General features: G+C 38.4%; 1 long non-coding RNA gene across 1 annotated transcript; it reads left to right on the top strand.

The window, feature by feature from the left end:
• The first annotated feature begins 2,259 nt into the window (after positions 1-2,259).
• On the top strand, positions 2,260-24,833 carry LOC143689686 (uncharacterized). Its single transcript, XR_013178891.1, has 3 exons — positions 2,260-2,301; positions 4,568-4,641; positions 24,717-24,833. It is a non-coding gene; the product is annotated as an uncharacterized LOC143689686 (long non-coding RNA).
• Positions 24,834-25,847: the final 1,014 nt, after the last annotated feature.

Raw genomic sequence — 25,847 nt, 5'->3', positions numbered from 1 at the left:
CCTCTGTGCCTTGTACCCCACACCCTGATGCCCATTACCCCTGCCTTCCACACACCCTCCCACATCCTGCCTACATACCAGCTTCTGAGCATCTACACAGCCCCCATCATCCACCTTCCACCACATACTACATCTATGTCCCTCATGCTGCACACTGCTCATGCACTCCAAGATTGGCCTGAGCTGCACCCCACCCCCACAGCCCCCACCCCATACCACCACAACCCCACAACCTGCACCCCATGCCAACAGGCACCAGCATAGTGTCCCTGACCCTTGCTCATACCTACACTGCAACCTGTCACCACACTGTTGTGCCCCACCCCATATCTGGCATCTTGCTCTACATCCATCCTGAAAATATAATGTTTTAGACTGCTGAAGGGAATCAACTTCCAAAGTAACCCTATCAAGATATTTACATGCCTCAAAGACAACAGAAGATCACTAAGCATATCATGATGCAGACAGATATAACCCAGTCTAATGACCAAATTAAAACACCAGAGAAGACACAGACTTAGGATAACTAATCAAAGGTGTTATATAAATCTACTAAATAAAATAAATGGGATGGCTAATGACATAAAGGAGATAAAAAAAACTCTAGAAGAGCATAAAGAGAAATTTGAAAGAATAAATAGAAAAATAGCAGATATCACAGAGATTTAAGGTGCTGTACACCAAATCAAAAATACACTAGACACATAAAACAGCAGATTTGAACAGGGAGAAGAAAGAATATGTGAACTAGAAGACAGGACAACTAATTTCAAACACACAAAACAGAAAATGGCAAAAAAGGTGGAAAAATTTGAATGGGGATCTCAGGGAAATGATGAACAAAGCAAACTGCACATGTATACGAATCATCAGTGTCCCAGAAGGAGAAGAGAAGAGTAAAGGACTAGGAAGATTGGTTGAGGATATAATGGGGGAAAACTTCCCAACCCTTATAAAAGACATAAATATGCAAATGAAGGAAGCCCACAACTTCAAATAGAATAAATCCAAATAGGCCTTCCCCAAGACCCGTACTAATCAGTCTGTCAACTGTTGAAGAGAAGCAGAAAATCCTGAAAGCGGCAACAGAAAAACAATCTACTACATGCATGGGAAACCACATAAGACTGAGTACAGACTACTCAACTGGCACTATGGAGGTGTGAAGGCAGTGGTATGATATATTTAAAATCCTGAAAGAGAAAGACTAAAATTAAGAGTGTTGATGCACTGTTGACTTTGGACATAATGCATGATGCCCAGTGGATGGAGGTGGCTGTAGGATGCACTAACTGAGAAGTAGATCAATGAATGATGGTGTATGCATATGAATGAATATTGTGCTGCTACAAAAAGTAACAAAGTTGTGAGGCATGCAATGTTGCGTATGAACCTGTGGGACATTTAGTGAGGCAAAATAGAACAGAAATAAGAGAGCAAATGTTGTATGGTCTCATTTAGAAAATGCTTATAAGAAAATTGGGGCCTAGATTGTAAGCTCTTATAGGAGTCGCATTTAATCTGCAGTTATAATTGTTATTTCTGGATTCTGAGAGGCTGTGCTGTATATGTATAACCTGGTATTTAGAGATAAGAACAAAACCGATCAGGTTGGGATTAAAGTAATTAAGAATATAGGGGTAAAGACGACATTGTCTGTATTTCGGAACTTCACCTACCCTATGAGACCAAAGGAAGAAAGGTTTATTTTGTCCAGAATCTAAGTTTTCTATAGCACATAATCTAACTCAAACTGTCTGAATAGATCATTTAAACAATCCAAACACATGGACCCCAGAATAAGAATGAGGGCCTTTAATCCTGTATACCTTAATTTAATGCCTGGATACATCCCAGAGTATATTAAGCAGATAATCAAGAAGTATTGGAAAAGCCCCTTGAGGGATGGGGAAAAATATATGAACTATTAAACTTAAGCACTGGGGAAAAGTATCAAACATTAGGGACACCCAAATCAATAGGCCAAGCCCTTGATCTTGAGGCTTGCTCTTGTGATGCTTATTTATGTAACAGAGAAACATAGTCTACCTATGCCTAAGAATTAATTCTGGAAGACCTCTTTTGTTACTTAGACATGGCCTCTCTCTCTTTAAGCCCAGCTCTGCAATTGAAATCATTGCCCACCTCCCTACATGGGACATGACATCCAGGGGTGAAAATCTCCTTTGTGATGTGGGAGATGACTCCCGGTGATGAGCCTTGCCCTGGCCCATTGTTGACCATGGGATAAGCAATGCCATTCTGACCAAAAGGAGGAAAAGCAGTGCAACAGATAAGGTATTAGTAGCTGAGAGAGTTCAAATAAATTGAGAGGCTACTCTGTATGTCACTCTTTCATAAGCTTCAGTTACATTGCTACCTATCATAGTTTGCCAACCCCCAACCAATGTCATTCCTGCCAATCCTCAAGAACACCTAGGATATTATATAAGATTCTACAAAGGTTCCATGCACTAGGGTAACTTTTCAGGAACCTAACTCTTCGGATGGGTCCCTAGAACAGATAAATCCTGAAATACAGGGGCCAGCCTCTCCAGAACATCAACATGAAAAAGTTGGAATGGGCATAACCCAAATACCCCTAAAGAGTGGGAGAAAGATCAAAGGTGATGGTGGAGTTATACAGAGAAGGTAGGGTTTAACAAATGAGTATGAGTGCTGAAACATTATATTGGTATTTCTTTTATTCCCCAGTACCTTAGGGCAGCTAGAAGTAAAAACCTAAAAATGTGGAATTGTAACCCATACCAAACTCTGAAATCTCTTCTACAACTGATTGTTGTGGTGTGCTTTGAAATTATTGCTCTTTTGTATATATGTTATTTTTCACAAAAAAAGAAAAAGTCAATTGTGATGATAAGTACATAGCAATATGATGATACTGTGAACCATTGATTGCACACTTTGGATGATTACATGCTATATCGAATATATAATATAAATTAATTAAAAAAATAAAACGAGAGCTTATAATCTAGGACCCTTTACAATGGGCCCCAACCTGATTATCTATGCTCTTGAATTCAATTCTCTGAGTTTGTATATTACAGTTAGTCCAAATGAATGAGGTATGATAGTGTTTGTCTTTTTGTTTCTGAAATTTCATTCAACATACTGTCCTCAAGTTTCATTCACCTATTTGCATGCCTCATGTAAGTTTTAATATAGGTGATGCCCACTGCCGAGAATGTCAGTTGGCAAATCTGTTCATTCACACCCACTTAAACATTTCTGATCAGATTTTGCTTTAAATGTGAAATTCTTCATTAAAGCCTTTAGGCCTTTAAAATGTGAAGAGAAAAAAAAAAGAACAGCATCCGTTCTAAAAAAAAGTGAAGACATACAATTGAAGTTTCTTATGGATGAGATGCTTCACAAAGAGTTCCTCTCCGGAACAATGTGTTGGATACAGAGAAAGATGTGCTAGTTGATTACAAATTAATAAACTGCCCAGAGCTGAAGAAGGGAGCTTTTAATTGGAGACAGTTACATATCCAGCCACACATGCTATCTTTATAAGTTGCTTTAAGAGAAGCTTCATGTTAATTACCCAGTGTTTAAAACAGAGGACGGACTTGCATACAGTTGGGAAAAGTTGGATATTTTTCCTTTACTGAATTGTTATACTGGATTTCTATTAGCAAATCCAAGTTTACTTCTGGAATAAATGTTTCTTCACAGACAGAGTAATTGGAAAAACAGGGTGATTTTTACCATGGCTTGGGTTTGGGGAATTAGAACCCTTATTTTAAGATGTTCAAACCTCCAATATACAACCAAATAAATGGGATCGAATCAATCCTTCTTGGTGTGAGTTGATAAAAATAATTGTGAGTGCACAGTGGAAGGAAATGGTTTTTGGTTGAGTGGGTTACAAGAGATGCTAAACAGTTTAGATACCCTGTTATTACAATCATTAAATAATAGCCTCTCTCTTGTTTTAATTTAAAATTCTTAGGTAATTTAATGATTTCATGTGGAAAAACAGTGAGCAGTTTAAAAATACTTACAGGAAGAAATATAGAAAAAGCAAGTACAGTTTTAATCATTGGAGAATCTGTGTCAATGTGAACTGCTTGGGGGCTTCTGTGTGAGCTACGCTTTTGTATAAATCAAATGTCTCCATAATGTTCAATTTGTGAGAAGCACACCCACACTCAAACTCATTCATAGGCTAGCATCCCCTTTTAAATGTTTTGTTATTTGATTTAATATTAAATGATTACTATTCACCAGTTCCCTTTGGGGGATTAATTGGACAATTCCAGGGAGTTAAAGGTGAACATAAATGAAAGTCAAATATCTTTGCAATTGCTATAATTTTGCATAACTAAACATTATCATATGAATATACTTGAACATCTCGTAAACCAGACCTTTTTCAAGCATCGGTGATCAGTGAGTTTCCAGTAGCAGAGAAAAACACAATTTGCATATGTAGACCAGTACAGCTTGAACAATGTCTTAATTGTTGTTATTTAAAAGAGGACTAATTAATTAGCATTTGTATAGCATGCTAGTTTTCATTTTATTTATTGTCTAGATCCAAAAATCAAAATAAAAACAGAAGGCATTGAAATTGCCTCCACGAGGCTCTGGATCAGAGAAAACTTGATGGTGAGTTCATGAAAACACCTTCTAAAAACTCAGAAAAATAAAAATGGAGGGACATGTTTAAGAAGACAGTAAAGCATACAAAAGGTATGAGAAAGATCATCACCAGAGATATATCATTACTACTGTCACTGCTCTGTACATTATCCCATTTTATCATTAGTTCTTCAATGTAGGGAGGAGGCAGGTGAGGCTGAGGAATGTCGAGAGAGTTCAGGAGAATGAAGCCAATTGCGTGACTCTCCTTGACTAGGAAGTGGGGACCAGGGTCTATAAAGTTGAACAATTTCACCTCACACTTCCCAACTTTCCCTCTACCATTTGTGTGGCTTAGGGAAACATTCCACTGTGTTGAAACTGAGGCAGAGGAAACTGAAATGCCTTGCCAGAGTCGCATGGGTCCTCAGTATAGAACTAGGATAAGAACCACAGCTTACAACTGCCAACGTGGTGTTCTTTCTGCAACAACGTGTTGTGTGATTTTACCATGACTCAAGAGATGCATGAAGCTGAGGAAATGAGAAGTCTATAATCATGTATAGAAATAGACCACAGATAGCTCTCAGCTCTGAAACACTGCAGATGCATATTTACTCTGAGATGAGAAAAAGCCAAAGGCTTCTTCACCTAGCAGGCTCACCTATACTATAATATATCTCAAACCAGCAGCTGATACAAGTTTGATACCTACTCAATGTAATGCCACTAGACATCATGAATGAAAAAGAGTTACAAATATCCATGTTGGGGAATCTTCCAAAATAATATCGGGAAGACACAAGCAAGTTAACAAGGAACACACTCAACATGACACAACTTATGTAACATTTAAAAAAATGTAAAGCAATCATATAAATTTCTGAGAATACATGAATACTATGAAAAGATGCTCAACATCATTAGCTATTATGGAAGGGCAAGTCAAATAAAAACACAATGAGATAGCACTTCACACACACAGGTATGGCTACAATTTAAAAAGTGGAAAATAACAAGAATTGGAGAGCATGTAGAAATTGGAACCCTCTTGTGTTACTGTTGGGAATGTAGGATGGCGCAACCCCTCCAAACTTTTGGCAGTCCCTCCAAAAGTTAAACATAGAATTACCATATGACCCAACAATTCCACTCCTAGGCATATAAACACTAAAGAATTAAACACAAGGACTCAAACAGATTTTTGCTCACTGATGTTCATAGGAGCATTTTTTATAATTGCCAAAATATGGAAATATCCAAGTATCTATCAACTTAAGAATGGACAAACAAGATGTGGTACATACACACAATGGCATATTATATAGCAGTAAAAAGTAATGAACTTCTAAGACAATATGGATGAACCTTAAAAACATTAGGCTGAGTGAAATAAGCAAGGTACATAAGGATAAACACTGTGTGATGTCACTTACATGAAACATCTAGAAGTAGCAACTTCAAAGAACTGAAAAATAGATTAGAGTTAATCAAGGGATGGGAGAGGAGGGAAGGATGAGTTGTGGCTTGGTGGGTATTGAGTGTAAATTCTGAAATAAAAAAGAATATATGCAAATGTAGTATAAGTGTAAATAAATGGCCAGGAAAGACCACCCTCATATTGAGGTAGTGGTTGCTGTAGGTGGGAGGGATGGGTTGGGGTTCCAAAGGGAAGGATGGGATGAAGATGAGCTTTCAACTGTGTTGATAATATTCACTTATTTCTTAAGTTGCTTAGTGGGTATATGGGTCTCCATCATATTATTATTTATATCTTTATGTTTATCTGAAATACTTAAAATGAGTTATTAAAACAAAGAAAATAAAGGAATAATAGTTGTAATCTCTAGGCTGTGAAATTTGAATCCCATGACCCAGCCAAAGTATTGCATTTCTAGTAGGCAGCACTGCACTTGAATTTAAGAGTTATTATAAGGACAATCTTTATATTCATGTCTTAGTGTTGAGATTTGCTGAAGCAAAGTGCATTCCATTACACTACCAATAAAACAACATTACATCAACATTGCAAACTGACCCCTCGTGCCAGACTTCAGTGTGGAAGGTAATTGCTTACAATGATCCCAAGAACTCCAAATGGTGTCATAGTCCAATAGCACAGCTTCCACTTTCCTTAGTGATCTGTCTTTTTTTTACCCCTGCCAAAAAATTCCCTCTTTCTACGTGGGGTCAGGGTGAGAGGGTAGGTGGGGATTGACAGACACATGCCTTGAATTCATGGTTGCAAATCCGATTAAGAGTTCAGCTCTTACCAGGCAGTTTTATTCAAGTTTCCTAGAGCCATTTCCAATGTTGGAACCAATACAGTTAGGCGAGGGGTGGAAAAACCTTGGCCTTAGCCCAGCTATGTCTAGATAAACTGGAAATTTGCCCTGACAGTTTTTTTCCCCTATTGTGCAAGGCAGGGCCAAGTGATGTCATGGGGACATGCAGCTGTCTCTGTCCTCTTCTTTGACTGGTGCCAAGAAAAATGATCTTTGCAATCAACCCAGACTCAGTAGACAGCCATTTCCATGACTTGTGACTGCAGTTCAGATTCTTGGAAATTCAAGAAACCCTCTTCTTTAGGGAAATAATATCCTGCTGACTTCAGCTTCAAAAGGGCACTCCTTTTTGAAGTGCTGGCTTATCTCCAGTGTATTAAAAAAACTTGTTTGCATCCCAGTTCTGTACCCAGAGGCACACACAGAGAAGATTAATTAATTCCTTTCTATATTCTTTTATTCATCTGTGTATGTATTCATTTAGGCATGAATAGATGCTCTAAATATTCATTGAGCATCTATTCAGGGTCTGCAGAAACAGAGATTAAAGATTAAAAACACATGAACTGCCTTAAAGGTAAATGTAAGCAACAGAGGAGACAAACTAAGGAAGCTAACTACAGTACATCATCGTGCGAGGGGTATAACAAGACAGGGATATGGGGGCCCAAAGAAGAATCACTTAACCTAGAATGGGCCATTGGGGTGGAAGGCTAGTCAAGGAAAGTTTAAGAGAAGGTGCCACATGAGGTTTGCTTAACAGGTAAGGAGGAATGAGTCTGATGAAAAACTGGACAGCAATAATTTTGGACAGAATGGCACGTAGAAAGCCAAAGCACCTGGAGAGCATGACGCATCTGGGAACTTCTGGGGCCAAGATGTTTTGGGAGTGATGGAAGCAACGGATGAAATTTGAATCAGGACAATGCATGCCCTCAGTGTCCTCAGGGATAGCATGATAGCATGCACACACAACAAAACTGGCATATATTGGTATCCAGCACATGCTAAGCACGGTACTTGGAGTTTTACACATGTTATCATATTTAATCTTTACAAATCTCAATTTTACGGACAAGGAAGTGGGCTAGACAAGATTTGACCCTGATTTACCTGGCTGTTCATATCAGCCCTTTCTACTGTCACTGCACAGGATACCACGAGGCCTGCATACAGTTGTGTGATGATCAAAGATAATCAAAATATAAAATATATGAAAACTCTTAGAGAACTAAGAAATGCCAAATATAAACTTTTGTTTTTACAATACGAATGTAAAAATGAAAGGCTAGAATCAGTAATAACTCATTGATAATTTCCACTCTATTTCTAGCTGGTTTCAGGCCAGAAGCCTGAGGTGGTACAGAAAGGAAGGAGGCAGTCTACACTTGGGGCATATACTTTGATGCCCCCAAGGGAGAAGCTGCCCCTGCCCTCATTTACTTATGTGAAAAACTATCTTTAGATGAACTATCAGTTTGTGATTCCTACAAAAACAAAAAAAAAAGAGACAACTCAATTAAAAAACAACCTAAGGAACTTGAATAGACATCTCTCAAAGAAGATATACAAATGGCCAATAGACACATGAAAGCATGCTCAACCTCGTTAGTCATCAGAGAAATGCAAATCAAAAGCACAGTGAGGGTGGGTAGGTTCCAGGAAGATGACAGAATAAGTTAAGCTGAGTTCACCCTGCTCCAAGGAACATCTTGAGAAGGGACGGGAAGGCGACTGAGATGGCCATTCCAGGGTGTAAGTGATGTGGGAGTGTCTTCTACACCACATAGGGAGGCTTTGGTTGCAAAAGCTGAAGAACTGAGAAGCAGAGAACCGGGGAATATCTGGCGGTGCAAAAAGCCTAATGCGGAAGCCTGGAGCCCTCAGGGGTACAAGGATGGGGAGAGGGAGAGACGGGGACTAGGAAGTAAGCCAAGCTGTATTCCTTGAATGTGCTACCCTCACCAGCACAGCCCCATGACCCATGACTCATCCCATACCCTGTGCTCCAAGAGCCCCCGCCTCACCCCCACTCATGCATGCCCAACCCACACCTCCATCCCAAGTGCGCACATGCCTGCTCCAGTCCGATCCACCTCTCCTGCACAAGTGCAGTCTTGCCCAGCCCGTCCCCAGACCCACTACCCCTTCCCTGCCCGGTGCAGATGGTCACCAGCGCATAAAGGTTGCAGGTGCTTACCTCCTTATCCAGGCTACACCCGCCCCCAGCTGAGCAACCAGCACCCACCTTCCTGGAGCTCTAAGCATGTGTACATCAGTTTATAGCCCTCCTGAATATGCACACATACGCACGGCCCCCAGTCATGCCCCCCGGCTCTGGGCAATCACTGACCTGCCCAGCCTGGTCACATTAGCCCCCCACCCACATCTGCCCCCAGCCCATGTAGGCAGTACCCACATGTTGTCCCTGAGCTCTGTGCATGTGCGCACAAGGACTCCACCCCCTAGATCAGTACACATGAGGGCACCACCCCCCAAACCCATGGACCAGCACAGCCACATCCTTCCTGCCACTGGGCGCCCATGCACTTGTGCACTGATTTCTTGAACCCTCCACCCCAAACCCCTGCCCCACAAATGTGCACACTTGCTCCACCTCCCCTGCACAAGCACCCTACTCCCACACCTGGCAAGTACTCATGGGCAAATCTGTGCTACATAGCTGCTACCCTGCACATGTGTGCACACATGCTTCAACCCCCTCCACATCTGTGCACCTGCACTAGGGCACCACCCACCTAGTGCCACCACCTTGCCCATGTCCCTCAACCCCATTGACCTGTGCCCTCCACTACACATTCCCACATCTGCATTCAGGGCCCTCTGAACCCCTCCTCCTGCACAAGAACACACCTGCACCCTGCCCCCCCATGCCCTGAACTCTTTGTCACCTACCCTACACCCTAATACCTACAACCCCCATGTCCACATGCCCACACACATGCTACTTGCATACCAGCCTCTGTGCATCCACACCGCCTCCCCATCCACCTCCCATCGTGCTCTCCCTCTGTGTCTCCCACACCACACCTTGGTCCTGCAACCCAAGCTCTGTCTGAGCTGCACCCCATTCCCTCAGCTCCCACACTGCACCTCCACAACCCCACGACCTGCAACCCACGCTCACAAGCACCAGTGTAGTATCCTCAACTTGTGCCTATACCTGCATTACAATGCATCATAGCACTGTTGTGCCCAGCTCTGGCACCTACATTCTGCTGCACATCCATCCTGCAAGTACAAAGCTTTAGACTACTGAAAGAAATCAACTCCCAAAGTAAACTTATTAAGATATTTATTTGCCTCAAAGACAACAGAAGATCACTAAGCATATCATGATGCAGACAGGGATAGTACAGCCTAATGATCAAATTAAAACACCAGGAGAGACAAAGACTTTGGAACAACTAATCAAAGATGTTCATATAACTGTACTAAATAAAATCTGTGGAATGGCTAATGATATAAAGGAGATCAAGAAGACACTAGAAGAGCATAAAAAGGAATTTGAAAGAATAAATAGAAAAATAGCAGATATCACAGAGATTAAAGATGCTGTAGATCAAATAAAAAATATACTACAGACACACAACAGCAGATTTGAAGAGGCAGAAGAAAGAATAAGTGAAGTAGAGAACAGGACAACTGATTTCAAACACTCAAAACAGCAAATGGCAAAGAAAGATGGAAAAGTTTGAATGGGATCTCAGGGAAATCATGGACAAAGCAAAGTGCACAAGTAAAAGAATCATCAGTGTCCCAGAAGTAGAAGAGAAGAGCAAAGGGCTTGGAAGATTACCTGAAGATATTACCAGGGAAAAATTCCCAACCCTTATAAAGGACATAAATATGCAAGTCAAAGAAGTTCAATGAATTCCAGAAAGAATAAATCCAAATAAGCCTTCCCCAAGACACATATCAATCAGTCTGTCAAATGCTGAAGAGAAGGAGAAAATCCTGAAAGTGGCAAGAGAAAAACAATCTATTTACTACATGCAAGGGTAAACATATAAGTCTGAGTTCAGACTACTCAACTGGCATTATGGAGGTGAGAGGGCAGTGGTATGATATATTTAAGATCCTGAAAGAAAAAGACTTCCAGCCAAGATTCTGTACCCAGCCAAATTGTCCTTCAAAACTGATGGAGAGATTGAAACTTTCAAAAATTAACAAATCCTGAAAGAATTTGCCAACAAGAGACCAACCCTACAAAAAGTACTAGAGGGAGTTCTGCCAGTTGAAAAAAAAAAGGCAGGAGAGGGAAGGGAAATCTGGAGGAGGGCACAGAATTGAAGAGTACCAGTAAGGGTAACTTAATGATAAGAAGAGAAAGAGAGAAAAGAATATATAGTTCTAACAAATAAAATCCAAAGGATAGGATGGTGAATTTAAGTAAAACCTTTTCAGAAATAATGTTGAATTTTAATGCACTAAACTTACCAATTAAAAGATACAGATTGGCAGAATGGATTAAGAAATATAATCCTGCTATATGCTGCTTGCAAGAAACTCATCTTGACACAAGGATACAAATAAACTGAAAGTGAAAGGATGGAAAAAGATTGTCCATGTGAGTTGTTACCAAAAGAAAGCAGGAGTAGCTATACTAATATAAGACAAAATAGACCTTAAATGTAAAGACATCATAAGAGACAAAGAAGGACACTAGGTATTAATTAAAGGGACAATTCACCAAGAAGTTATAACAATCATAAATGTATATGCTCCCAATCAAGGACCTCTAAAGTACATGAGACAGACATTGACAAAACAAAAGAGAGTGACAGATGTTTCAACAATAATAGTAGGAGATTTCAATACACCACTCTCCTCTATAGATAGAACAACCAGACAGATGATCAACAAGGAAATAGACAAGTTAAACAACTTGATAAATGAATTAGACCTAACAGACATATATAGGTCATTACACCCCAAAGCACCAGGATGTACATTCTTCTCTAGTGCTCATGGAACATTCTCCAGGATAGATCATATGTTGGGGCACAAAACAGGTCTTTATAAATCAAAACACATTGAAATTATTCAAAGCACTTTCTCTAGTCATAATGGAATGAAGTTGGATATCAACAACCACCAAAGAATAAAAACATTCACAAATATATGAAGATTAAATTACACAGTCTTAAACCACCAGTGGGTTCAAAGAAGAAATTGCTGGAGAAATCAGTAGCTATCCGGAGATGAATGAAAATGAAAACACAGCATCTCAGAACTTATGGGATGTGGCAAAGGATAAGGAACATTACCATATTGAAGGTGAGCATGATTGAAAGAGGTCCATGTGTCTACTAATTAACAGTAGGAATATAAATAAGTTCTCACATGAACTACTCCAAAGGTATGATTCATGCACAGTGTTTAAGTCCAAGGTACAGGAGGAAAACTGCTATTGCATGGTATAGGCTCTGTTTAACAGGAAAACATCAGCAATACCACAGCAGCAGCTGACGTAAATAGTGGGGGGAGGGACAAGAGTTAAAGGGAGGTTTAGATTCCCAATTTGGTGAGGGTGTGTTTATTGGTTATCTTTCTTTTGGGAACAATGAAATTATCCAAAATTGAGAACGTTGAGTGACTGTGGACTTTGGACATTATACATGATGCCTAATAAACACAGGTGGCTGAAGAATGAGCTGACTGAGAAACAGATTGGCAAATGATGGTGTATACATATGATCAAATATTGTGCTGCTACAAAAAGGAACAAAGTAGCGAGGCATGCAACTTGGTGGGACATTGGGTAAGGTAAAATAAGACAGAAACAAAAGAGCAATTATTGTATGATCTCCTTTAGAAAATGCTTATAAGAAAACGGGGGCCTATATTGTAAGCTCTTATAGAGGTCTGGAGTGGTAATTATTGTTCCTGAATTTTGAGAGGCAGTTTTAAATATGTATAACCTGGTATTTAGAGATAAGAACAAAGTTGATCACGTTGGGATTAAGGTATTTCATAACACAGGGGTAAGGAAGACATTGCATATATTTTAGAACCTCACCTACTCTTTGAGACCAAAGAAAGAAGGGTTTATTTTGTCCAAAACCTAAATTTTCTGTAGCACATAATCTAACTCAATCTGTCTGGATAGCTCATTTAAACAATCAAAACACAGGGAGCACAGAATGAGAATGAGGGCCTTTAATCCTGTATAGTTTAATGTAATACCTGGATGCATCCTAGAATATGTTAAGCAGATAATCAAAAGTATTAGCCGTGGGGTGTGAGGATAGTTCAGTGGTAGAATTCTCGCCTGCCATGCAGGAGACCCGGGTTAGATTCCTGGCCCATGCACTTGCCAAAACAAACAAACAAAATGAACCAATAAAAACAAACAAAAAATTCAACAAATTGTGCTGCAATGATGGGATACTCATATGAAAAAAGAATGAAATGTGACCCTGCCACATAACATACAAAAAAAAAAAGAAAAAGTATTGATAAAGCCAGTTGAGCATTGGAATAAAAAATATGGAACCATTAAACTTTACCACTTGGAAACTGTTGATACTGTGTCAAACATTAGGGACACCCAAATCAACAGGCCAAGCCCTTGACCTTGAGGCTTACTCTTGTGAAGCTTATGTTCATAGCAAAAAGCTTAGCCTACCAATAGGTATGCCTAAGAGTTAATTCTAGAAGACCTCTTATGTCGCTCAGATGTGGCCTCATTCTCTCTAAACCCAACTCTGCAAATGAAATTATTGCCCTCCTCCCAGCATGAGACATGACATCCAGGGGTAAGAGTCTCCTTGGCAGTGTGGAAGATGACTCCCAGAGATGAGTATAGCTCTGGCACTGTGGTATCAAAAATGCCATCCTGATCAGAAGGGGGAAAAGAAGTGTAACAAATAAGGTATCAGTGATTGAAAGATCCAATTAGAGCTGGGAGGCTACTCTTGAGGTCGTCTTATGCAAGCTTCCATTAGACACTGCTACCTATCATAACTTGCAAAAGCCCTACCAAAACCATTCCAGCCAATCCTAAAGAACACCTTGGACAATATATAAGATTCTACAAAGGCTCCATGTACTAGGGTAACTTTCCAGAAACCTACCACCTCCAGGTGGGTCCCTGAACCAGATAAGCCCTGAAACCTAGAAGGCCCAGCCTCTCCAGAACATGAGCTAATTCCATCTCCTCACCCCATATTACTGACAGCCCCTTCCAACATGAAAAAGTTAGAATGGCCATAACCCAAATATCCTTAAAGATTGGGATGTAAAGATCAAAAGTAATTGTGGAGTTATATAGAGAAGATAGGATTTAACAAATGAATGTGAGTACTGAATCATTATATTGATATCTCTTTTAGTCTCCAGTATCTTAGAGCAGGTCAAAGTCAAAACCTAAAATTGTGGAATTGTAATCCATACCAAACTCTGAAATCTGTTCTATAACTAATTGTTGTGCTGTGCTTTGAAATTTATTGTATTTTTGTATGTAAGTTATTTTCCACAAAAAAGAAAAATGAAGTCAATTGTGATGATAAAAAAAAAATTATTCCTTCTAGTCTCCAATGTTCTGGAGCAGCTCTCTAGCTGCTTTCTAGAAAAATTTGAGATGATGGTATGGTAGCCCATGACAAACTCCAGGATATGTACTGTATATACTTGTTGAAGAGTGCTTTGAAAATTATTGTTTTCTTCTTTCCTTGCTTTGTATATATGTTATATTATAAAATAAAAAAAGTTTTTTTAAAAAACCACAATGGGATACCACTTCATACTCACTAGGATGAATATAATAATAATAATTTAAAAAAAACAGAAAATAACAAGTGTTGGTAAGGGTGCAGAAAAATTGGAACTCTTATACATTGCTGGTGGGAATGTAAATTGGCGCAGCTACTGTGAAAATCAGTTTGGTATTTCCTTAAAAATTTGAACATAGGAACTACCGTATGACCCAGTGATTCCACTCCTTGATGTATAACCAAAATAGGTGAAAATAGGAACTCGAAAGATGCTTGTATACTGATGTTCAGAACAGAGGCTTTGTCTCAGTACATGAAGACGAATAATAAAATGTATCTTTCATTATATTAGTGCAACCCAGGGTGCACAAGAAGTCTTTTTGTCTGTATTTACAATAAAAGCTGCTTTAATGGATTTTATGTGTAATTCAAGGGGTTCTAGCCCATTGAGTGTCCTCTATTGAAAGCAACTAATAAATGTAGCAATGACTTGAGCAAAATGGAGAAAACACAACTTCAAATCAGAGAACTGATTATTTTAAGTAGCTATTGGAATCTGAAAAAGATCTCGTTAAAAAAAAAAGTCACAATCAGAGAAAGGGCTCCAGAAGCATCTCATTTAGCAGCAAAACATATTGCCCCAAACAGGAAAAGTCACAGCCTTGGTGAGAACCTAATAATACCAGCATATAAAATCATCCCAAGTAAAATGCTGTGACAATTGGAAGTATAAGAAAGTGAAAATGTTTCACTGTCAAACAATATGTTGACATATTGATGACATTCCACTTGATGTTGAAAGATTTTGCATAATAAACTGTAAAGAAATGAGTTTCTTCATCTAGGTTGACACCTATTATGTCATTTGTGAGGCTTGTAAATAATGGTGAATTTCAAGAAAACTTTCTAGCTGCAAAAAACTGTTTGAAACAAGCAAGGGCCAAGATACAATTTATATTTTGTCTTCATATATTAAGACAAAGCATGTCTTCTTGGGGACTTGTGTTGGTGTCTGTTCTTATGATGCCTCATCCACGGTTGGCTTTGTGAGACGCTTCACCACTTGCTAAACAAGAAAATTTTGACGTGCCAATATACTGTTTTCTTCATATAAAGAGGTGCTCGGGTCCAAAACTCTCAAGTTTCCATCAACAGATGAGTGGATAAACAAAATGTGGTATATACATATGATGAAATATTATGCAACAATAAGAAAAATGAGGTCCTAAAGCATATGATAACATTGATGAAACTTGAGGACATAATGCCGAGTGAAATAAGCCAGACACAAAAGGATAGATACTGTGTGATTTTGTTTTAATGACCTTTGTAAAGGTAAGCTTAGAGGCTTATAATATAGAATATAGAGGACCTGGAGATACACAGAAGCTAGAGATGGGTGACTGGCTAGCCAGTGAGGTTGAACTTAAATGTAAGGAAATACATAGATGTGAAGGCAGGTCACATCAGTACTACTTCCATATTGAACATGACCATGATTGAAAGGGGTTGTATAGATGCAAGTATCCCACCAATTAACAGTACAAATATAAATAACTTTTTGCATGAATTACTTCAAAGGTATGAATCTTGTACAAAGGGTAAATAAATTGGGGTATTGGGGAAACTACCATTGCATACTATGGTATATGTTTAAGAGGAAGACATCAACAGTACCACAGTAATATCAGGGATAAATAATTGGGGATGGGGAGGGCAGGAAGGACAAGAGTTAAGGAGAAGTTTGAGTTTTCTGTTTGGTGAGAATGTGTTTAGCGGTTATTTTTCTCTTGGGAGCCAAGAAAATTGCCTAAACTTGAGAGTGCTGATGTTACATCTAAGTAAATGTGAGACATAGATTGCTGGGCTTGGACATTATACAAGATGCCCAATGGATGAAGGTGGCTGAAGGATGCACTGACTGAGAAGTAGAATGACAAACTGTAGTGTATACACATGACTGATTTTTGTGCTGCCTCAGAAAGGAATGAAGTCGTAAGACATGCAATACAGTGAATGAACCTGTGGGACATTATGTGATGCAAAATAAGCCAGAAATAAAAGAGCAAATATTGTATGGCTTCTTTTAGAAAACAATTCTAAGAAAATTGGGGCCTAGATTGTAATCTCTTATAGCAGTCACATTTAGTCTGGAGCTAATAATGGTTATTTCTAGATTTTAAGAGGCTGTGCCATATATGTATAACTTGACATTTCCTTGGAACTTTGGGTACCTGTGTGACACCCAAGATTCAGTGTAGGAGTTCTACAGGTCTGAAAGTCAGCATTGCCACATGCAATAACTGTTAAGGAAATTGAAAGAGATCAGGCTTCAATTAGATGTAAGAACAAAGCTAATTTGGGCAGGACTAAGGTAAATCAGAATTCAGGGGTGAGGAGGACATTGTCTGTATTTTAGAACTTCAAATACCTAATGAGACCAGAGGAAGAGAAGTTTATTTTGTCAAAAACCTAGATTTACTGTAGCATACAATCTAACTCAATCTGTCTGGACAGGTCACATAAAAAACCCAAACACAGGGAGCCCAGAATGGGAAGACAGGCTTGTAATTCTGTACAACTTAATGTAATACCCAGATACAGCTCAGAGTATATTAAGCAGATAATTAAAAAGTATAGGCAAAATTCCTTGAAGGATGGTAGAAAAAGTATGGAACTATTAAGCTCTACTATCGGGGAAATCCCTGATACTTACTCAAACATTAAGGACTCCCAAGTCAATAGGTCAAGCCCTTGATCTTGAAGATCTCTCTGGTGAAGCTTATTTATGTAGCAGAGAAGCTAAGCCTACCTATAGCTTTGCCTAAGGTCCAGAGGACCTCTTTTGTTGCTCAGATGTGGCCTCTGTCTCTATAAGCCCAACTCTTCAGGTAAAGTCATTACCCTCCTCCCTAAGTGGGACCTGACATCCAGGGGTGAAAGTCTTCCTGGCAATGTGGGATATGTCTCCCAGGGATGAGCCTGGCCCTGGTACCGTGGGATTGATAATTCCTGCCTGACCAAATGGGGTAAAAGAATTGTAAAAAAGTAAAATATCAGTGCCTGATAGAGTTCAGAGTCGTGAGGCTATTATGGAGACTACTGTTATTCAAGCTTCAGCTAGATATTACTGTTTACCATGGTTTGCCAAACTAAAGCCAAAACCATTTCTGCCAACCTTAAACACCTGGGGCTTTACCTGAGATTCTACAAAAGTTTCATGCACTATGATTACTTTCTAGAAATCTACAACCTCCAGATGCATTTCTAGGCCAGATAAATCCTGAAACCAGAGAGACCAGCCTCTCCAAGAACATCAACTAGTTCCACTCCCATATCCCATATTATTGACAGTCCTTTCCATCATGAAAAAGTTAGAATGGGCATAGTCCAAATATCTCTAAACATTGGAAAATGATCAAAAGAGGAGGCATTATAATGAAGAAGATAGGATTTAACAAACGAATATGACTGCTGAATCACTATACTGATATATCTTTTAATATCCAGTGTCTTGGAACAGCTAGAAGGAAAACCTAAAATTGTGGAACTGTAATCCATACCAAACTCTGAAATCTGTTCTACAACTACTTGTTACAATGTACTTTTAAATTTATTGCTTTTATGTATGTATGTTATATTTCACAATAAAAAAAGCAAAAAATAAATGCAAATTTTTAAAAAACTGTGAATTCAGAGTTCCTACAAAAAAAATTTCACCAGCATTTTTGAGGAATGCTTTCAAGAATATAGGAGAGCCTGGACCTTTAGCACAGACCCACCTGCCAGCTGTCCTGAGCAGAGTGGCCCCTTGGGGGTGGGCCTCAAAGTGCTCTGGCTGGGAGGGGTGGGGCAGAGGGAGAAAGAGACTTGGGCCCACCATCTGCTGGTCAGATGCGACTAGGAATTCAGGCTTGGTCTCCTATGTGGTGGCCAGCCATTCTGCCACTGGAGTACCTGTGCACCCTGGCTTACTTATAATAGATCTTTAAGTTGAACTGTATCCCCTACATGAGATCTGGACCTTGATTTGGCAGAGAATAACTGACAAAGTGTAAAGGGAAACATTCAGCAAAAACTAAGTAAATAAAAACTTCAGAAGAGAGAAGAAAGCTAACTTTCATAGTAATTATATTAAGATAAATAAATGCACAGAACACAACAGAAAAATCACAAAGCACATGAAAATCCAAGCAGAAATTGTCCAGCCAAATGACCAAATCAAAATTCCAGGGGGGCACAAAATATGGAACAACTACTCAAGGATATTTATAAAGAAATAAAATACATCAGGAAGACAGGAGGAGAGCATAAGGAAGCATTTGGAAGGTTAGATAGAAAAATGGCAGATCTCACAGAAACAAAAGATACAGCAGACCAAATAAAATGTATATTGATACACACAATAGCAGATTTGAAGACGCAGAAGGAAGAATAAGTGAGCTAGAAGATGGAGCAATAGAACTAGAGTGCACAAAACAACAAAGAGCAAGGAAGATGGAAAACGTGCAACTGGATCTTAGGGAAATGATGGACAACAAGAGGTTCAAAAATGTAAGAATTATTGGTGTCCCAGAAGGAGAAGAGAAGAGCAAAGAGTTGGGAAAGTCAGTTGAAGATATAATTGGGGAAAACTTCCTAACCCTTATAAAAGACAAGAATATGCACATCAAAGACGCCCAGCAAGCTCCAAATAGATTAAATCCAAACAAGTCCACTTCATCCCAAACATTAGGATATACATTCTTCTCTAGTGTGCATGGAATGTTCTCCAGGATAAATTATATACTGGGACATAAACTGAGTCACTACAAATTTAATATGATTGAAATTATCCAAAGCACTTTCTCTGATTACTACAGAAAAATTTGGCAATTAATAATCACCAAAGAACCAGAGCTTCACAAATACATGAAGATTAAATGACACACTCTTTTTTTAAAATTAAAAATTTTTTTTAAATACCAAAAAAACAAAAAAAGCAAACACCAAACAAATGCAAACATTCTAACTTTTGATCATTCTGTTCTGCATATATAAACAGTAATTCACAATATCGTCACATAGTTGCATATTCATTATCATGATCATTTCTTGGAACATTTGCATCTATTCAGAAAAAGAAATAGAAAGAAAACAGAAAAAAATTCATACACAGTATACCCCTCTCCCCCTCCCCGATCACCAGCATTTCAATCTAAATTTATTTTAACATTTGTTCCCCCTATTATCTTTATTCCATATGTTTTACTTGTCTGTTGATAAGGTAGATAAAGGAGCATCAGACACAAGGTTTTCACAATCACACAGTCACCTGCGAAAGCTATATCATTATACAATCATCTTCAAGAAACATGGCTACTGGAACACAGCTCTCTACATTTTCAAGCAGGTCCCTCCTGCCTCTCCACTGTATCTTGACTAACAAGGTGATATCTATTTAATGTGTAAGAATAACCTCCAGGATAACCTCTCGACTCTGTTTGGAAACTCTTAGCCATTGACACTTTATTTTGTCTCATTTCACTCCTCCCCCTTTTGGAAAAGAATGTTTTCTCAATCCCCTGATGCTGAGTTTCAGCTCATTCCAAGATTTCTGTCCCATGTTGCCAAGAAGGTCCACACCCACGTAGACAGGGGGAAGGTGGTGAGTTTGCTTGTTGTGTTGGCTGGAGAGAGAGGCCACATCTGAGCTACAAAAGAGGCTCTCCTGGGGGTGACTTCCAGGCCTAAATTTTAAGTAGACTTGACCTATCCTTTGTGGGGTTAAGTTTCATGCGAACAAACCCCAAGACTGGGGGCTCAGCCTATAGCTTTGGTTGTCCACACTGCTTGTGAGAATATCAAGAATTCAACTTGGGGAAGCTGAATTTTCCCCCTTTCTCACCATTCCCTGAAGGTTTTTATTCACTGTTCAAATCACTCTGGGATTTATCAGGGCATCATTCTGGACAAACCAACAAAATCTCATGTCCTACTCAAGGTTCCATGTACTTATGGTGTTCAATTAAGCTGTCTACATAAGTTATGTTAGGAAATGCACTAGTCAAATAAACAACACACTCTTATATAACCAGTCAGTCAAGGAAGAAATTGCTAGAGACATCAGTAAATATCTGGAGATGAATGATAATGAGAATACAACATATAAAAACTTATGGGATGCAACAAAGGGCAGGAAATTTGTTGCCCTAAATGCCTATATTAAAAATTAAGGATGAGCAAAACTTGAGGATTTAACTGCTAACCTGGAGAATTTAGAGAAAGAATTAGAGAAAGGTTAGGAAGAGCTATTCCTTCAATAGGAAATTGCTATAAAATACATTATTTTACAGAATTATTTTATTATGTATTCCAATGTGAGTGTTATAAATAATGATAAGAATAGAATTGCTTCAACTGTGAAAAAAAAAAAAAACAAAAAAAAAAACCCGACATTCTCTTCTGATAAAAACACTTCAAAAGTTAGGCATTGAAGGAAATTTTCTCAGTATCATAAAGGGCATATATGAAAAGCCCATAGCCAGCATCATACTTAATAGTGATAAATTGAAAGCATTCCTGTTGAGATCAGGGATGAGACAAGGATGTCCATTGTCACCACTATTATTCAATATTGTAATAGAAGTACTAGCTGAACAATTCGACAGGAGAAAGAAATAAAAGGCACCTACTAAATAAGAAGGTGTTCTAGTTTGCTAGCTGCTGGAATGCAATATACCAGAAACAGAGTGCCTTTTAAAAAGGGGAATTTAATAAGTAGCTAGTTTATGGTTCTAAGGTTGAGAAAATTTCCCAGTTAAAACAAGTCTATAGAAACATTCAATCTAAGGCATCCAGGGAAAGATACCTTGGTTCAAGAAGGCATCCAGGGAAAGATACTTTGGTTCAAGAAGGCCAGTGAAGTTCAGGGTTTCTCTCTCAAGTGAGAAGACATATGATGAACATGGTCAGGGTTTCTCTCTCACCTGGAAAGGCACATGGTGAACATGGCATCATCTGCCAGCTTTCTCTCCTGGCTTCCTGTTTCTGAAGCTACCTGGCAGGCATTTTCCTTCTTCATCTTCAAAGATCTCTCATTGGTGAACTCTGCTTCTCATGTCTACGTCATACTGCTCTCTCAGAATATCCTCCTTTCTCCAAAATATTTCCTCTTTTATAGGATTCCAGTAAAATAATCAAGAGCCACCTAGAATGGATGGAGACACATCTCCACCTAATCCAGTTTAACAACCACTCTTAACTAAGTCACATCTCCAGGGAGATGCTCTAATTAAAGTTTCAAATATATAGTACTGAATAAGGATTAGAAGAAACAGCTGCCTTTACAAAATGGGATTAGAATTAAAACATGGCTTTTCTGGGGTACATACAACCTTTTAAACTGGCACAGAAGGGAAGTAGTAAAACTTTCATTATTTGCAGATGACATGATCCTATACTTAGAAAACCCTGAGAAATCTACAGTAAAACTACTTGAGCTAATAAACAATTTCAGCAAAGTGGAAGGATACTAGATTAATGTACAAAAATCAGTAATGTTTCTATACACAAACAATGACCTATCTGAGGTGACAACTAAGGAAAAAATTCCACTCAGAGTAGCAACCAAAGGAATTAGGTATCTAAGAATAAGCCAAACCAGGGATGTTAAAGACTTATACACAGAAAATTACAAAAAATTGCTAAATAAAAAATGACCTAAATAGATGGAAAGATATTCCATGCTCATGGATTGTAAGGTTGAATATCATCAAGATGTCAATTCTACCCAATAAAAATCCCAACAACCTACTTTGAAGACTTGGAAAAATTTGTTATCAAATTTATATGGAAGAGAAAGATATCTCATATAGCTAAAGATATACTAAAAGACAAGAGTGAATTGGGAATTCTATCACTTCCTGACTTTGAGGCTTACTATAGAACCACAGCGGTCAAAGCAGCATGGTACTGGCACAAAGAAGAGGACTGACCAGTGGAATGGAATTGAGAGTGCAGAGATTGACCACCATATTTATGGACCTTTGATCTTTGATAGGGCCCCCAAATTCACAGAATTGGGACAGAATATTCTTTTCAAGAAATGGGCATGGGAGAACTGGATTTCAATAGCCAAAAGAATGAAAGAGGACTCACACCTTACACCGAGAGATAGAAACAATCCAGGTGCTCATTAACAGATGAATGAATAAACAAAATGTGGCAATACATACAATGAAATATCTTGCAGCATTTAGACAAAATGATGTCCAGAAACATATGACAACATGGGTGAACCTTGAGGACATGATGCTGAGTAGAATAAATCAGACAGAAAATGACAGATACTCTATGATTCCATTATTATGACTCTGATAAAGCCTCCAGAGTTTTGGAGTAGCTAGAAGGAAAAATCTGAGTTGAGGGCATAGAAGCCCATGACAAGCTCAGGAAACTGTTCTGCAGCTGCTTGTTGAATTGTGCTTTGAAAATTATTGTTGCTGTTTTTTCTTTCTTTTCTTTGTATATATGTATATTATATTTTACAAATAAAAATATTTGCATGAGCAGGCACCAAGAATCGAACCTGGGTCTCGGGCATGACAGGTGAGAACTCTGCCACTGAGTGACCGTCACAATGCCCTGTGTTAATTTTTTACTTGATATTTTGAGAATTCACACAGTTTTGATAATTAATCAAATGGTGTTTAAGATATCGTTTAATACTTAGAATTCAAGTAACTCTGATATCTGCATTTATGGAATTTTTTCCTTCTTGCTTTAATTTTTATTTGGTTATGAAACATATTATACAAACAGGCTTTATGATGATTACTTAGATTTTTTAAAAATATGCTTATGGATAAACTAACTAAGATATCCATTTCAGGTGCTTACGATTTCCATAGTTTAATTGTAAAAATATTTGTATTTTCATATTTTCCTGAATTAAGGAAAACATTTAGTAACATAGGTCATTACTATAGCAATGCAGATATTTGTAAGAAATTTCTACTTGATATTTTGAGAACATTCAGTTTTGACACCTGATCAAATGGTATCTAAGTTAGTTCTTGTTTGTTTGTTTGTTTACATGGGCAGGCACCGGGAACTGAACCCTGGTCTCTGGCATGGGAGGCGAGAACTCTGCCACTGAGCCATGGTGGCCTGCCCCCAAGTTAATTTTTAATATTTAGAATTTAAGAACTTTGTTATCCGAATATGGAGATTTTTCCTTGTTGCCTTGATTTTTAAATTGGTTTATGAAACGTACTGTGCAAACACAGGTTTTACAATGATTATATGGATACTTTATTTAAATATGCCTATGATTAAACTAAGATATCCATTGTTGTTGGTTCTAATTATACTGTTTGTTTTCTTAAATAAAAAAAATATGTAAAAAAGAGAATATATGAGTCCAGGTTTTGTAGCATGCTTCAAAATAAAGAATGGCTGCTATTGAGTATTGAGCCATGTACCCCACAAAAGACATGCTCAAATCTTAATCCGTATTCCTGTGGGTGTGAATTTATTTGTAAATAGGAACTTTGCAGATGTTATTATTAAAATCTGCAATTTGAAGTTGCAGATGTTTATATCAGTGTGGACCTAAATGCATGACTGGGAGCCTTATAAAAATAGGAACTTCCCAGGGGGGTCTGAAGTCGAGGCCAGATGTCAGAAGAAACCAGAAGGAGACTCAGGGAGAGAGCACGGCCTTGCAGACAGCGTGATTTTGGACTTCTAGGTTTCAAAACTGTGGGACAATGGTTACTTGCTGATTAAGCAAACCCATTGTGCAGTGTTTGCCATAGTAGTAGCCCTGGCAGACTAAGACAGCTGCAGAAACTAACATTATTGGCAGATGTTTTTCATCATATGAACAAGTCTCTACAACATCCTGGAGAAAATGTCAGATTCTTGGATTGAAAAAAAAACAGAGTGTTTGGAAAACCATGTTGCAAAAGAAAATCTTGAGATGTTTGCACTGCTGCTCGGGTCCAAGGATGTTAGTAAGTCTCAATCTTGTGGGAAACCACCTGGAAGAGCTGCTGAATAAAATCAAACCATATTTTCTCTATTTCAACACCAGTGTCTGATTAGGTTTGACCCTTTGATTCGACCTGAAAACATAACTTTGAGTGAAGGGGAAATGCTCTGTGAGCTGTAGCCAGACTGTACACTCAAAATGAGATGGACCTAGATTTCTGTGAAAGGAGAATGTTCTGCTGATCACAGGTAAGCAAGGAGCATTTTGCTGCCATTTTAAAGTCTCAGAGGGTCAAGCATGCTAATCTAGCTTAATAAGCACAAAGGACAAGGGCAAAAAGTCAACTCATTTCATTTAAAAATGAAATCCTTGTGTGTGTATATCAAATTAAACTCAGAATTATGTGGGGTTTTTTTTGCATGGGCAGGCACCTGGAATCCAGCAGGTGAGAAATCTGTTGCTGAGCCACCATCGCACCACCCCCAGAATTATGTTTTTATGCAGCATAAAGCAAGCACAGCTTTCACATTAAAGAGGTTAATTTAATTCTTAAATTTCAGTTTCTAAAATGATACTTTGCATACATGTAATGATCTATCAAAGAGACAAAGAAATCATCTATTCAGATAGGTTGAATTAGATTATGTGTTACAAAAATTTTACGTTCTGGACATAATAAAACTTTCTTCCTTTGGTCTCAAAGAGTAAGTGAAGTTCTAAAATATAGGTGATGTCTTCCTTACCCCTCTATTCTGAATTACCTTAGTCCCGACCTGATCTGCTTCATTCTTATCTCTAAATACCAGGTTATACATATATAAAAAGCCCTTCAAAATCCAGAAATAACAATTACCACTCTGGACTAAATGTGACTGCTATAAGAGCTTACAGTTTTCTTATAAGTATTTTCTAAGTGAGATCACACAATAATTGCTCTTTTGTTTTTGGCTTATTTTGCCTCACCAAATGTCCCACAGTCCACTCACATCATTTTATGCCTCATATCTTTAGTCCTTTTTGTAGCAGCACCATGTTTGATCATATGTTTACATCATCGTTCACCAATGTTCTCAGACAGTGCATCTTTCAGCCATCTCTATCTACTGGGCCTCGTGTATAATGTCCAAAGTCAAAATTTCATTAGCACTCTCAATTTTAGATAATTTCATTATTCCCAAGAGAAAGAAAACTAATAAACACACTCTCGTCAAATAGAAAATCCAAACACAGGGA

Source organism: Tamandua tetradactyla, chromosome 7 (genome assembly GCF_023851605.1).
Source record: "Tamandua tetradactyla isolate mTamTet1 chromosome 7, mTamTet1.pri, whole genome shotgun sequence".
NCBI lineage: Eukaryota > Metazoa > Chordata > Mammalia > Pilosa > Myrmecophagidae > Tamandua > Tamandua tetradactyla.
The sequence above is the reverse complement of the archived record's forward strand: the minus strand, read 5'-3'. Positions and strand labels throughout refer to the sequence as shown.